The following is a 15,629-nucleotide window of genomic DNA, read 5'->3' as shown; positions in this document are numbered from 1 at the left end:
CCCCCACCTGCAGAGTTCTCCATTCTTCTTACTGACCTCTTGTGTATCACTTCCTCCTTTTGCCTCACCATTGCTGGCCACACCTTCGGCCATTGAGGCGCCACACTCTGGAATTTCCTCCCAAAACCCCTCCACTGCCCTCCTCCTGGAAGATCCTCCTTGAATCCCACTTCCTTGCCCAAACCCCCTCCCAATATTTTCTTCTTTGGCCTGGTTTCCATTTTTTTGTCCGCTTACATCTTTCTGCAGCAGCTTGGGACGTTCTACATTAAAGGAGCTATATAAGGCAAGCTGTTGGTGATGAGCGTTATGTAAAATGAGACAATTAATTTTAGAAACAAACAGTTCATTTTCTATATTTGTAAACATTTGGTGCAACTGTATTTATTTAGCTTAAGTTCTTCTAAAACTTATCCCCCTGTAATAATTATTTCCAAGACTCAGTCAATATAGTCTCACCGTAGTTATATCTTTGAACACTTTTTCCAGAACGATGTTTTGTTGAGCCTTCTGGATTGGCCTACAGTTTACTCCAAGGAACTTAGCAAATGGGGTTGCGATAAACCTAAAACCATAAAAACAGAAATTTTGAGAATACACACAAGCACAGCTAACACAGCATGGCACCAGCTTGCAGTTATTTTAATAGTGAAAATGACCCTGTGACTGTGTGATTCCGCATCTGATGGAACTGCAAGAAATCCTACCAAAATAGACTGTGGCAAGGGCGGCACAGTGGCGCAGTGGTTAGCACTGCAGCCTCACAGCTCCAGCGACCTGGGTTCAATTCTGAGTACTGCCTGTGTGGAGTTTGCAAGTTCTCCCTGTGTCTGCGTGGGTTTTCTCCGGGTGCTCCGGTTTCCTCCCACATGCCAAAAGACTTGCAGGTTGGTAGGTAAATTGGCTATTATAAAAAAATTGCCCCTAGTATAGGTAGGTGGTAGGGAAATATAGGGACAGGTGGGGATGTGGTAGGAATATGGGATTAGTGCAGGATTAGTATAAATGGGTGGTTGATGGTTGGCACAGACTCGGTGGGCCAAAGGGCCTGTTTCAGTGCTGTATCTCTAATATAAAAATAAAAAATATAAAAATATTTGTCACAATCCATTTGTCATAGTCCATCACGGATTGTGTCAGATACTGCTACACCTCTGTAAAACCCATACTAAACTTGTGAAACTAAGGTAACATTTACAGCGTTGAGATTTCACAGCATTGTTATATAAATATATGACACCACATTTATAAATAGGATGGCTGTAGAACAATATACACAATTCTGTGGTTTCCATTGTATATAGTGCACATATATTCACAAGTCTATTATCGACCATTATCGAGAGATCGACCATTGACATGCTGTTCTCCCTTCGTCAGCTACAGGAGAAATGCCGCGAACAACAGATGCCCCTCTACGTTGCTTTCATTGATCTCACCAAAGCCTTTGACCTCGGCAGCAGACGTGGTCTCTTCAGACTACTAGAAAATACCGGATGTCCACCAAAGTATCATCACCTCATTCCATGACAATATGAAAGGCACAATTCAGCATAGCGGCGCCTCATCAGACCCCTTCCCTATCCTGAGTGGCGTGAAACAGGGCTGTGTTCTCGCACCTACACTGTTTGGGATTTTCTTCTACCTGCTGCTCTCACACGCGTTCAAGTCTTCAGAAGAAGGAATTTTCCTCCACATAAGATCAGGTGGCAGGTTGTTCAACCTTGCCCTCCTAAGAGCGAAGACCAAAGTACGGAAAGTCCTCATCAGAGAACTCCTCTTTGCTGACGATGCTGCATTAACATCTCACACTGAAGAGTGTCTGCAGAGTCTCATTGACAGGTTTGCAGCTGCCTGCAACGAATTTGGCCTAACCATCAGCCTCAAGAAAACGAACATCATGGGGCAGGACGTCAGAAATGCTCCATCCATCAATATAGGCGACCACGCTCTGGAAGTGGTTCAAGAGTTCACCTACCTAGGCTGAACTATCACCAGTAACCTGTCTCTCGATGCAGAAATCAACAAGCGCATGGGAAAGGCTTCCACTGCTATGTCCAGACTGGCCAAGAGAGTGTGGGAAAATGGCACACTGACACGGAACACAAAAGTCCGAGTGTATCAAGCCTGTGTCCTCAGTACCTTGCTCTATGGCAGCGAGGCCTGGACAACGTATGTCAGCCAAGAGCGACGTCTCAATTCATTCCATCTTCGCTGCCTCCGGAGAATCCTTGGCATCAGGTGGCAGGACCGTATCTCCAACACAGAAGTCCTCGAGGCGGCCAACATCCCCAGCTTATACACACTACTGAGTCAGCGGCGCTTGAGATGGCTTGGCCATGTGAGCCGCCTGGAAGATGGCAGGATCCCCAAGGACACATTGTACAGCGAGCTCGCCACTGGTATCAGACCTACCGGCCGTCCATGTCTCCGCTTTAAAGACGTCTGCAAACGCGACATGAAGTCCTGTGACATTGATCACAAGTCGTGGGAGTCAGTTGCCAGCGATCGTCAGAGCTGGCGGGCAGCCATAAAGGTGGGGCTAAAGTGTTGCGAGTCGAAGAGACTTAGCAGTTGGCAGGAAAAAAGACAGAAGCGCAAGGGGAGAGCCAACTGTGTAACAGTCCCGACAACCAATTTTTTCTGCAGCACCTGTGGAAGAGTCTGTCACTTTAGTATTTGCCTTTATAGCCACTCCAGGCGATGCTCCACAAACCACTGACCACCTCCAGGCGCTTACCCATTATCTCCCGAGACAAGGAGGCCAAAGAAGAAGAATAGTGCACATATATTCACAAGTCTATTATTAAGTGCATAATATATAAGTTCTGAGATAAAGACCACCTAACACAAAGAAAACACAACAACATTAAAATAACTAGCATAGTTATAGCATAATTGAGAGCATATAGTAGATTTTGAAAAATATTTTTCGAAACAGGAGAAAGCAATCAGGCCTAAAAATCCTACTGACTACCGACAGAATTTCAGAACTGTTTAGAAAAGGAGAATTTTCTGTCTTTGGTTAACACCATGAATTGGTAGGACACGTATTCATGCCACAACTCGCCAACACATCTGAGGTGCTGAGTAAAGGCTAAGTGCTTTCCCACCAGGAGGGATAAGTTAAACAGCCAGTCACTCAAGACTGGTCTGACATTCCTCTCTTGTAGGTAGAGCCAGCCTGAAAGCAGATTTCAAGACCATTCTCTCACCCACAAAAAAAAAAGAGATGCTTAAGGAGATTTACGGAAAAAGAAAACCAATTGCAAACAGACAACTGCTCCATAGTCTGACACTTTGTCAGTGGTGAGCTTCGGTCATAGGATCATACAGCACAGAAGGAAGCCATTTAGCCCATGGTGTCTGTGCTAGCTCTTTGAAAGAGCTATGCAATTAGACACACTGCCCTGCTCTTTCCCCATCGCCCTACAAATCTTTTTCCTGTTCAAGTATATATCCACTTCCCTTTTGAAAGTAACTATTTATAAAAAAATATTTAAAAAACGAGATTGCAATAAAGCTAATTTTGAGATGATGAGGATGGAACAAGGGTTTTTTTTTTAAATTGACAAACAAAGGAGATAGAACAGCAGTGGGATTTTTTTTTTAAAAAAGGTAATAAATAGAGTTCAGGGGAAATATATTCTGCTTAAAAGCACAAATAAACTAACCAATAATACAACACCTTGGATGAATAAAGAAATAAGGGAAAATTGAACTAAAGAGAAATCCTACAGTGAATATAAGTAGGGCAAAGAAAAAACTACATTATCAAGAATATAAAAAGAAATAGCAAATGATTCTACAAACACATGAATAACAAAAGGAAAATAAGGATAGAGATCGGGCCCCCAAGGGATGCACAAGATAAATTCACAGGTAATGACGATGAAGTGGCAGAAATATTGAACAGTTACTTTGCCTCAATTTTCACCAGGGAGACTAACATGATGGACATGAGATTAAAAGAGATTTTTAAAAAAAGATCTCAAGACATTTAAGAGGGGAAGGGGAGAGATAATTGATAGAATAGTGTTACGCTCACGTAAAGTGCAGTGATTGAAAATACAAGAACTCAACCTGAAAAGTTATAAAAATTGACTTTTCTTTTAAAAAGTGGACCAAATGCTGGAAAAAATGGCTGCCGAAAGTCAAAAGACTTGGCCTTGTATATTCAAACTGTTTACCATCTGGCAAGGACAGAAGAATACATTCCGAAACTAAGAGGTGTCAATTACACCCATCAAGAATCATTTTGAATTGAATGAGTTCTTCTGAAACAATGAAGGTGTGAAGTAGCCATATCCTGGGCCATTGTCAGTCACCACAGGAAGGAAGATCTGTGTCTCTCAACAAAAGCAGGATGAGAGAGACTTTTAGCTTAAAAGGTAGCTCTCTGGGGACACACACACACACACAACTGCATCCCCAAAGCTTGTCCAGCTGAGAGCTGGGGAAAAAAATCCAGTAGGCCAAAAGGAAGATGCCATGCTGTGAATTCTACATTTCAACCTGTGCAGCAGAGAACTGGAAGTGATTCACTAGCTTCAAACTGAACTTTCAACCAACAGAGAAATCTACAAACACCTCAGGCCTGCAATTAAAGAGAAATAGACCGAGAAAATTCAACAGGTTTACCATGAACCCCGAAACTCTACCCCACTTCAAACTACTTACCCCTTTTCCTCCCTATCTGTTTCTTCGTGTGTGCGCATGCGTCATTGGATGGGGTTGCAACAATTTCGGGATAAGGCACATTGCTCAATAAATAATTAATCTTCTGTTTTAAACCTACAAGAAAACCTGTTGCTGTCTGTTTATTTGGCAAATAAAACCCTAATAACAAAAAACACTTGTTGCGGTCAGGTGGGAGTTGAAAAGTGGAAACCATCCACACCCCTCACTACGTGGCTGTAACAATAGTCATAGCTAGAAAGGATAAAACCCCTGGTCTGAATGGAATGTATTCAAGCATACTAAAAAAAACTAGGGATGAGATAGCAGAAACTCATTATATGTAGATATCTAAAAATTCAATAAAAAAGAGTGGTGCCAAAGGGTTGGTGGACAGGTAGTGTTATTCCTATTTCTAGAAAGGGAGATAGAAAAAGTTCGGGTACTGTAGACCATTTTGCTTAGTATCGATCGCAGAAAAGATAATGGAATCTTTACTCAAAGATATATTAGAAAACATCTATAAATCAAAAATATAAAAGGATAGTCAGAACAGATTTCAAAAGAGGTCATGCTTGATCAATCTTATTGAATTCTTGGAAGTAGTAAAAAAAAACGTGGACAAAGATAATGCAGTGAATGTAATAATCTTGGATTTTCAAGAGGCCTTTGATAAGGTACTGCATAGCAAACTCATGACTAAGGTCAGAGCACGTGGAGTCAGGGAGCAAGTGGCAGAATAGATAGTTAACTGGCTACAAAACAGAACACAGCGATTAGAGGTTAGAGGTAGTTACTCAGACTGGAAGAAAGTGCGAGGTGGTGTTCTACAGGGATCAGTGTTGGGACTACTGTTGTTCACCGTTACTAAACAATTTGGATTCAGGAATCAGAAGTACAATATTAAAATCTGCAGTGGACACCACATTGGGGAGTATAGTTAATACTGAGGAAAATAGTGACACAGCACACAAAAGGTGTTAACAAACTTACAGAATTGGCATGCTGTACAGTCTGCCATTGATATTTGTCAGTAGTGTTCTATATTGTGCCACTAGTATTTGTCAATAGTACTAGTCTGCCACTTGTATTTGGGAAATTTGCCTTCTATTTTTTTTTCGCTTCCCCTAATGTCTCTACTCAGTAACTGCCTTTGAAACTCACCAAGTGAGAAAATGTAATGTGATGCCACTTCTTTGCATTGCTTGCCACAACAAATAGCTGAGAGATAATGTTAAACAAATACATTAGTTAGGCTCCCTTTAGTATATTATTGACTGCCCTGTTTTAGGTAGGATATCAAAACCATGGAAAGGGTACAAGTGTGATTTGTTAAAATGGTACACGGATATGAAGGGAATCTGGTGCACTTTTCATTTGAGCAGAGATGGTTATGAGGAAATTGGATAAAGATGTTCAAAATTTTGCACAATTTGCTAAGTTAAATAAGGAGAATTTATTTTCACTAGATAGTGAATTTGAAACTAAAGCGAATAAATTTAAGATCCTCGCTAAAAGAACAAAGGGAGAGGTTAAAAAATTATTTTTAGAAACAGAGAAATGCTAGGACATGCGATGCACTACCAGAAACAATGGTGATTGCTTCACTGTTGGCGACCGTGCCTTTAGCTGCCTGGGCCGTAAGCTCTGGAATTCTCTCTCACCTCATTTAAGATGCTTCTTAAAACCTACCTCTTTGACCAAGCCTTTGCTCATCTGGCCTCAGATATCATTATGTGGCTTAGTGTCCAATTTTGTTTGATAACTCTCCTATGAAGTGCCTTGGGACATTTTACTATGTTAAAGGCATGATGATTCTACATAATGATTCTATATGTTGTTGGTAGCTTTTAAAAAGGGAAATGGATAGTTATTTGTAAAAAATAAATTTAAAAAGGGTATGGGGAAAGGGTAGACTGCTCAGAGAGTTGGCATAGTTCTCGGGCTGGATGGCCTCCTCCTGTGCTGTAAAATTCTATGATTCTACGTTGGTAAGAATCACTGGGCTTGGCGATGTGACGTTGCTATTAGCTTTGGCTCAATTTCTGGAAAGGTAATGGCTTTACTACTAGAGCAGACAAGGCACAAATCAGAATTCTTTGCGTATTTGGTGCAGAGTTGGTCCTGCAAATTAAATACACAACTCCATTTTAGGCATTTTCCAGATAGGCTAAGTCATCAGTGGACAGAGGCAAGAAGCATCTCACTGGAGGTTCAGTTTGCTCTTTGTCTCCATAGAAAATTACTGATGGAGGTCTCTCATAGATTAATGAGTTTGCACAACAAGTACATAAACCATCCAGAGCAGGAAGGTCTCGATTTTTATTTTAGTCTGTGCAGTATTATTAGCTCATCTCAATCGGACCAGCAATACAATTAGCCTCAGCGCCCATTGAATAAAGAGGGAAAAGTTCCTCTCCCATTATTCATGTCTAACCTGAGACAGTGGAAGTAATTTTGACTGTGCGCTGGAGTAAAATGGATGAAAGCGAGTCAGCAGCCTTTTTGTTTTACATCTCATCCAAATTTCAGATCAGCTACAACAGTGCAGAACAGGGATTGCACTAATGCCCTTCCTGATTAAGGGAACTTGACCAAAATACTACTAAAATATGCAGGTAAATACCAAACACCAAAGTAACTTTGAAACACCTTCTCACATGTCCATGCCCAGCAACCAATGTCCCAAGTCCGCTACCTCTTTTGTGTTGCCATGCAAGTACTACTCTCACTCCTGATTATATGTAATGATCCCTAAATGAATGCATCCATATATGCCTCATATATTTTCTGAAGTTAAAGAAAACCATTTGATGTCATGTGGACTCTGACTTATCTGGTGTGGTATGTGTATACGCGAGTGTGATTTGACCCTGCATGTACCTTGACTTTACTAGTTTTGCAAACTTCATGCATTGCTCCTGGTGTGTAAGCATGTTTACTGAGGAGATAGCGGAGTCCTAGAAGGGCCCAGGTTTGATTTATGATTGCTACCCAGGTGGACCACTGCATTGAGGGTTGGGTGAGGATAGGATTTGGTTTGACTGTGACGCCCCAACATTCAAATAAACTATCAAGGATCACAGATGAATAATGGGCATTTGGACGAGGTTCACCAGAGTATTTAACTGTACCCAGTTAATGCTTTTAGATAAGGTAAGCGGCAAAAAAGCAGAAAAAAATTGCAGATGATAATAACACCTTGTAACAATAAACACGATCAAACAAGTATCACCTATCGTTATTAAGTGTTCATTAGTTTGAGTGAAGCTACAATCCAAACTTTTTAAAAAATGTTTTTCATTGACATTTAGACATAATAGAAGGACACTACATGCTTGGAATTTGATGTAGTATCCATTGGCAAATAGAAATTAATTACACTATTATTCCATCCACCGAAGTCCTTGAATGTGTTATCACTTCCCAAATCCGTGCCCATCTTTCCCGGAACTCCATGTCTGAGCCCCTCCAATCAGGTGGCCGCGCCTGCCACGGTATTGAAACGGCCCTGATCATTTCTGACATCCTATGTGACTCTAACTATAGTAAGTTATCCCTCCGCGTCATTCTCAACCTTTCTGCAGCCTTTGACACAGTTGACCACACTCTGCTCCCCAAATGCCTCTCCTGGCTCCATTCTGATCTATCCAGTCGTAGCCAAAGAATCACCTGCAATGATGTCTCTTCTTGCTCCCGCACCATTACTTCTGGTGATCCCCAAGGATCTATCATTGGCCCCTTCCTATTTCTCACCTAAATGCAGCCTGTCAGTGACATCAACCGAAAACACAGCATCAGTTTCCACACGTGCATTGACAAAACCCACCTTGACCTCACCACCTCTCTCGACCGCTCCACTGTCTCTAAACTTTCAGATTGCTTGTCCAACATCCAGTACTGCACGAGCAGAAACTCCTTCCAACTAAATATTAAGACCAAAACCATGGTCTTCAGCCCCGACACAAACACAGCTCCCTAGACACCAATTCCATCCCTCTACCTGGCAGCTGCCCGACATTGAAACAGACTGTCTGCAACCTTGGTGTTGTATTTGACCCAGAGATGTGTTTCTGCTCACGTCTACCCACAACCAAGATCACCTACTTACACCTCTACACCTCGCCCAACTCTGCCCCTGCCTCAGCTCATTTGCTGCTGAAATCCTCATCCATGCCTTTGTTACTTCTAGACTTGACTATTCCAATTGTTTTCCGAGAGTATAAATTCAGGGAATTCTCAGTGCAGAGAAGCAACACTGAGTGCTGTTGGAAGGCAGAGGGTGTGAAGAAGGAAGTTTGGTAAGGGAGGGGAACTATAAATTAATTGAGAAAATAAATTAAATTAAATTAACACAATAAAGATGGCAGAATAGATGCTGTGTCATGGCTGCAGTATGTGGGAGCTCCTGGATGCCACGGCAATCCGTGGCAACCATGTCTGTAGTAAGCATCTGTGGCTTGAGGAGCTTCGGCTCAGAATCATTGAGCTGGAGGCCAAGCTGCAGACACTGCGATGCATCAAGGAGGGGGAAAGTTACCTGGACACTTTGTTCCAGAAGGCATTCTCACCCCTTGGGATACGATTATCTGTTTTGGGTAGTGGTCAGGGACAGGAGAGTGTGACTGCGAGTCAGGCAGGGAAGGTGAACTCAAAGGTTGGAGTGGAGGAGCTTCAGCCCTTGCAATGGAGCAACAAGTTCAAGGTTCATGCAGCTTGTATGGACAAGAGCGAGGGCTGTAGATTGCATGAGCAGACTGACCATGGTACAGGAAGCTGTTCAAGTGGGGGAAGAAAAAAAAGCAAGTAGTGGTATTAGGGGACAGTATAGTGAATGGGATTTATCTCTTCAGCAAAAAGTGAAAGTCCAGAAGGCTGTGTTGCCTGCCCAGTGCCAAGGTTCGCGACATCTGCTTAAGGCTGGAGAAGAACTTGCAGTGGGAGGGGAAGGATCCAATTGTCATGGTCCATGTAGGTACCAATGACATAGGCAGGATAAGGAAAGCGGTTCTGCATAGTCAATATGAGGAGCTAGGCACCAAATTAAGCAGAACCTCAAAAGGTAATAATCTCTGATTACCTGAGCCACATGCAAATTGAAGTAGGGCAAATAAGATTAGAGAAATGAATGCGTGGCTCAAAGACTGGAGTGGTAGAAGTGGGTTCCGGTTCGTGGGGCACTGGCATCAGTATTGGGAAAAGTGGGGACTGTACCGTTGGGACAGTCTACACCTGAACCGTGCTGGGACTGGTGTTCTAGCGAGCCGCATAACTAGGGAAGTAGAGAGGGTTTTAAACTAAATAGTGGGGGCAAGGGAACAAATTTGGGAGTCTGGGTGACACAGTGGCCAGTGGTTAGCACTGCAGCCTCACAGCTCCAGTGACCTAGGTTCAGTTCTGGGTACTGCCTGCACGGAGTTTGCAAGTTCTCCCTGTGACCGCGTGGGTTTCTGCCGGGTGCCCCGGTTTCTCCCACAGCCAAAGACTTGCAGGTTGATAGGTAAATTGGTGATTGTAAATTGACCCTAGTATAGGTAGGTGGTAGGAGAATTGAGGGAAGGTGGGGATGTGGTAGGGAATATGGGATTAACGTAAGATTAGTATAAATGGGTGGTTGATGGTTGGCACAGACTCGGTGAGCCGAAGGGCCTGTTTCAGTGCTGTATCTCTCTATTCAGTGGTTGCGAAAGATGTGATAAATCAAAGAGTAGAGACAAGGCAAGAGAGAAAGGTATTAATGTGGGAAAAGATAAAGAGACAGTGATTACATATCTAAGAATAAATCAGCAGACAAGGCTAGAGGTTACAAAAATAATAAAAGGACAAAACTAAAGGCCCTGTATCTGAATGCTCGTAGTATCGAAAGAAAACAGATGAACTGATATTTATTTCTATTTGCACTAAGTACAATCTGATAGCCATTAGAGACATGGCTGCAAGATGGCATAGATTGGGACCTGAATACTGAAGGGTATATGACATTTAGGAAGGACAGGAAACTAGGAAAAGGTGGAGGGGTGGCTCTGTTAATTAATGATGGTATTAGCACAATAAAGAGGGATGACCTAAGTTCAGGAAACTGGGATGTCGAAGCAGTTTGGGTCGAGATGAGAAATGATAAAGGCAAGAAGTCACTTGTGGAAGTGGTGTAAGGCCCCCTAACAGTAACCACAATGTAAGACGGGATATAAAGGAAGAAATAATGGGTGCTTGTCAGAAAGGTACAGCAATAATCATGGGGTATTTTAATCTACATATAGATTGGAAAAATCAGATGGAAAAAGGGTAGCCTAGATGAGGAGTTCATAGAATGTTTTTGGGATAGTTTCTTAGAGCAGAAGAACCAACCAGAGAGCAGGCTATACTAGACCTGGTATAGTGCAACGAGATAGGATTAATGACCTCAGTGAAGGTGCCCCTCGGCAGCAGCGATCATATTATTGAATTTTACATTCAGTTTGAGGGAGAGAAGAGTGGGTCTAAGACTAGTATTTTAAACTTAAATAAGGGCAATTACGAGGGCCTGAAAGCAGAGCTAGAAAAAGTGAATTGGCAAATTAGGTTAAGGGATAGATCAATATGGGCAGCACATTGGCGCAGTGGTTAGCACCGCCACCTCACAGCTCCAGCGACCCGAGTTCAATTTTGGGTACTGCCTGTGCGGAGTTTGCAAGTTCTCCCTGTGACTGCGTGGGTTTTCGCCGGGTGCTCTGCTTTCCTCCCACAGCCAAAGACTTGCAGGTTGATAGGTAAATTGGCCATTGTAAATGGTCCTTAGCATAGGTAGGGGAATTGAGGGAAGGTGGGGATGTGGTAGGAATATGGGATTAATGTAGGATTAGTATAAATGGGTGATTGATGGTCAGCACAGACTCGGTGGGCCGAAGGGCCTGTTTCAGTGCTGTATCTCTAAATAAAAAATAAAATAAAAAATAAATAAAAATAGAGATACAGTGGCACATTTAAAAGGGATATTTCAGAATACACAGAATAGATACATTTAAACCAGAAAGAAAAATTATGAGGAGGACCCACCATTCGTGGTTAACTAAAAAAGTTAAAGGCAGTATCAAACTTAAAGAAAAAGCATTTATTTGTGCAAAGATGGGTGGCAGGTCAGAAGATTGGACAGAATATGAAAAACAACAAAGAACTAAAAGATTAATAAGGAGTGAAAAATCAGAGTACGAGAGAAAGCTGGTGAGAAATATAAGGACAGATACTAAGAGTTTCTATAGATATTTAAAATAGAAAAGTTAACAAAGTGAATCTGTGGAATTAATAAGGAAAAATAAGGAGAAGGCAGATGAATTGAACAGGTATTTTGCATCGGTCTTCACTATAGAGGATATGAGTAACATCCCAGTATAAGGTGTAAGTCAGGAAACGGAAGAGAGGGAGGAACTCAAGAAAATTACAATCACCAGGGAAGTGGTACTGAACAAATTGTTGGAGCTGCGAGCTGACAAGTCCCCGGGCCCTGATGGACTTCATCCTAGGGTCCTAAAAGAAGTGGCTAGTGAGATAGTTGATGCATTGGTTTTGATTTTCCAAAATTCCCCAGATTCAGGGAAGGTTCCATTAGATTGGAAAATAGCCAATGTAATTCCTTTATTCAAAAAGGGAGGGAGACAGAAAGCAGGAAACTACAGGCCAGTTAGCTTAACATCTGTCATAGGGAAAATGTTAGAAACTATTAATAAAGACATCATATCAGGGCACTTAGAAAAATTCAAGGTAATCAAGCAGAGTCAACATGGTTTTGCGAAAGGGAAATCATGTTTAACCAATTTATTGGAGCTCTTTGAAGTAACATGTGCTGTGGATAAGGGGGAATAGGTGGATGTACTGTACTTAGATTTCCAGAAGGCATTTGATAAGGTGCCACATCAAAGGTTATTGCAGAAAATAAAAGCTCATGGTGTAGGGGGTAACATTTTGGCAAGGATAGAATATTGGCTAGCTAACAGGAAACAGAGAATAGGCATAAATGGGTTATTTTCTGGTTGGCAAGATGTAACGAGTGGTGTGCTACAGGGATCAGTGCTGGGACCTCAACTTTTTAAAATTTATATCAATGATTGGGATGAAGGGACCAGAGGTATGTTTGTTAAATTTGCTGATGACACAAAGATAGGTAGGAAAGTAAGTTTTGAAGAGTACATAAGGAAGCTACAAAGGGATATAGATAGGCTAAGTGAGTGGGCAAAGATCTGGCAAATGGAGTATAATGTGGGAAAATGTGAAATTGTCCATTTTAGCAGGAAGAATAAAAAAGCATATTATCTAAAAGGTGAGAGATTGCAATGCTCTGAGATGCAGAGGGATCTGGGTGTCCTAGTGCATGAATTGCAAAAAGGTTAGTATGCAGGTACAGCAAGTAATTAGGAAAGCTAACAGAATGTTATCATTTATTGCAAGAGGAATTGAACACAAAAGTAAGGAGGTTATGCTTCAGTTATACAGGGCACCGGTGAGACCACCTCTGGAGTACTGTGTACAGTATTGGTCTTCTTATTTAAGGAAGGATGTAAATGTGTTGGAAGCAGTTCAGAGAAAGTTACTTGATTAATACCTGGAATAGGCAGGTTGTCTTATGAGAAAAGGTTGGACAGACTAGGCTGTATTTGCTGGAGTTTAGAAGAGTAAGAGGCAACCTGATTGAAACAAGATTCTAAGGGTCTTGACAGGGTGGATGTGGAAAGGATGTTTCCTCTTGTGGGAGAATCTAAAACTAGGGGTCACTGTTTAAAAATAAGGGGTTGCCCATTTAAGACAGAGATGAGGAGAACTTTTTTTAAATGAGAGAGACGTGAGTCCTTGGAACTCTTTTTCAAAAAGGTGTGGAAGCAGAGTCTTTGAATATTTTTTAAGGCAAAGGCAGATAGCTTCTTGATAAGCCAGGAGGTGAAAGGTTATCGGGGGGTAGGGAGGAATGTGGAGTTGAGGTTACAATCAGATCAGCCATGATCCTATTGAATGGTGATGCAGGCTCGAGTGGCCTACTCCTGTTCTTAATTTGTATGTTCATATGCTCTCCTGGCTAGCCTTCCATTTTCTACACTCCATAAACTTGAGCTCATCCTCCAATTTTTGCTGCCCATATTCTAACTTGCACCAAATCCCATTCCCCCGTCGCCCCTGTACTCACTTACCTACATTGGCTCCAGTTTAAGCAACAGCTCAATTTTAAAATTCTGACCCTTGTTTTCAAATGACTCCATGACCTCTCGCCTCCCTATCTCCAACCTTCCCAGATCTCAGTGCTCTTCCAATTCTGCCCTCTTGCACATTCGCTATTTTAATCACTTTCCAATTGGTGGCTATGCTGTATAGGCCCTGAATCCTGGAATTCCCACCCTAAACCTGTCTCTCTACCTCTCTGTCCTTTAAGATGCTCCTTAAACCCACCTCTTTGGCCACCTGTCCTAATATCTTATGTGGTACAGTGTCAAGCTTTGTTTGATTACACCTTGGGATGTTTTTACTACGTTGAAAGCACTTTATAACAATGCAAGCTGAAGAAGTTGTTAAAAAAAAAAGACCAAGTGATACCTGAAAAGGAAAAAGAATGCAGGGCTGGGGTAAAGAAGGGGAGTGGGACTAAATTCAAAGAGCCAGCACAGATACACAACGGGCCGAATGGTCTTCTGTGCATGATTCTAAGTGTCAGACGCCCGTTTATGCTTGGACAATGTATATAAACAGCAATTGCCTAGCGACGTCTGTCGGCGGAACATTGCCATGGAATTTATTCGTAAAGTTGGGAGTTCCGAGCTGAACTGACCAAGCCTCGATTTACTAATTATGAGGATAGTTGTCCTCTTTGGGGCGGCCACTTAAAGTGAAATTCCCAAATAAGTTACTTTCAAGTCAGAGTTCATTACAAGTTTGCAACATTTATAGAAGGGAGTGCTAGCTTGCCGACAAAAAATAGTCCACGTACACAAGATTACATTTGCCATACCCTTCCCATGCGTGTGTTTTTTTTCCCCCCTTCTCTTCTCCCTTTACCTTTCAAAGAGAAGCCGTAACACGTAGATCGCCCATGTCCAGGGAAGAATAAAGTACAGATCCTTGAGCCGGGGGTAGACCGGGTTCAGCGAATCTTCTAGCTGTGCTCTGCTGACGTTGTGAGGGAGCCAGAAGCTTTCGTCCCAGACAGAAATGGAAAGCCACAGCGGCAGCCAAACGCTACCCTCCATCATCGGAGCTGCCAAATACACACAAGACTGCAAGTCTGAGCCTTGCAGCGAACGTGACCCCTGCCGTTCTGTCTCATCGATTGGTTAAACATATTCGAAAACAAATTCCTGCTTCGAGTTCCACAAACCAGCGCCCCATGTTCTTTCAAAACACTCTGGGAACCCTAATTCGCTTAAATTAAATAAATTAAACGGGCATTTATGAAAGCAAATTAGATATCCGTCCACAAAGTTCGATAAGATTATTTTAATCAAGCAGGTAGGATGCATCCATGGTGTGTGCAAAAAAGCATTTGTCAAAAGGATTTGCCTTTTTCTGGACAAAACGTTAAAACTGTTTAAAAGAAGTTCAATACTCTGCGTGAATTCAAAAATTGTTATTTTTTTCCCCCAGATGACATAATGGGGGAGTTACTGAGACCGACGGTAGGAGGACTCTGAATTAACATACACACGCATGAAGCTACAACAAACCTCTCGTGAAAAAACACGGAAGCACTGCACCTTCCCAGAATGAGCATGATTCATTCACCAGGCCTGGGCAACTCTCAACTGTTCAGTGTTTTAAAGCAAAATAAAGAGTCATTTCTAAATATGGCAATTTCTAACAACTTTATTTCAAAATTGATCCATTAAAGTGTATAATAGATATATTTGGATATTTTCCATAAACCGGTTTAAGAATAAGCGTTACTTGAAAAGCATTATAAAGAATAGGAAATAAGCAGACATTACAAGAAGAGATGC

General features: G+C 42.0%; 1 pseudogene; it reads right to left on the bottom strand.

Annotated features, from left to right (window-relative positions):
* Nucleotides 1-14,989, bottom strand: part of LOC137348137 (ceramide synthase 6-like) — a 47,178-nt pseudogene extending 32,189 nt beyond the window's left edge.
* Nucleotides 14,990-15,629: the final 640 nt, after the last annotated feature.

Source organism: Heterodontus francisci, chromosome 33 (assembly GCF_036365525.1).
Source record: "Heterodontus francisci isolate sHetFra1 chromosome 33, sHetFra1.hap1, whole genome shotgun sequence".
NCBI classification, from domain to species: Eukaryota; Metazoa; Chordata; class Chondrichthyes; order Heterodontiformes; family Heterodontidae; genus Heterodontus; species Heterodontus francisci.
The sequence above is the reverse complement of the archived record's forward strand: the minus strand, read 5'-3'. Positions and strand labels throughout refer to the sequence as shown.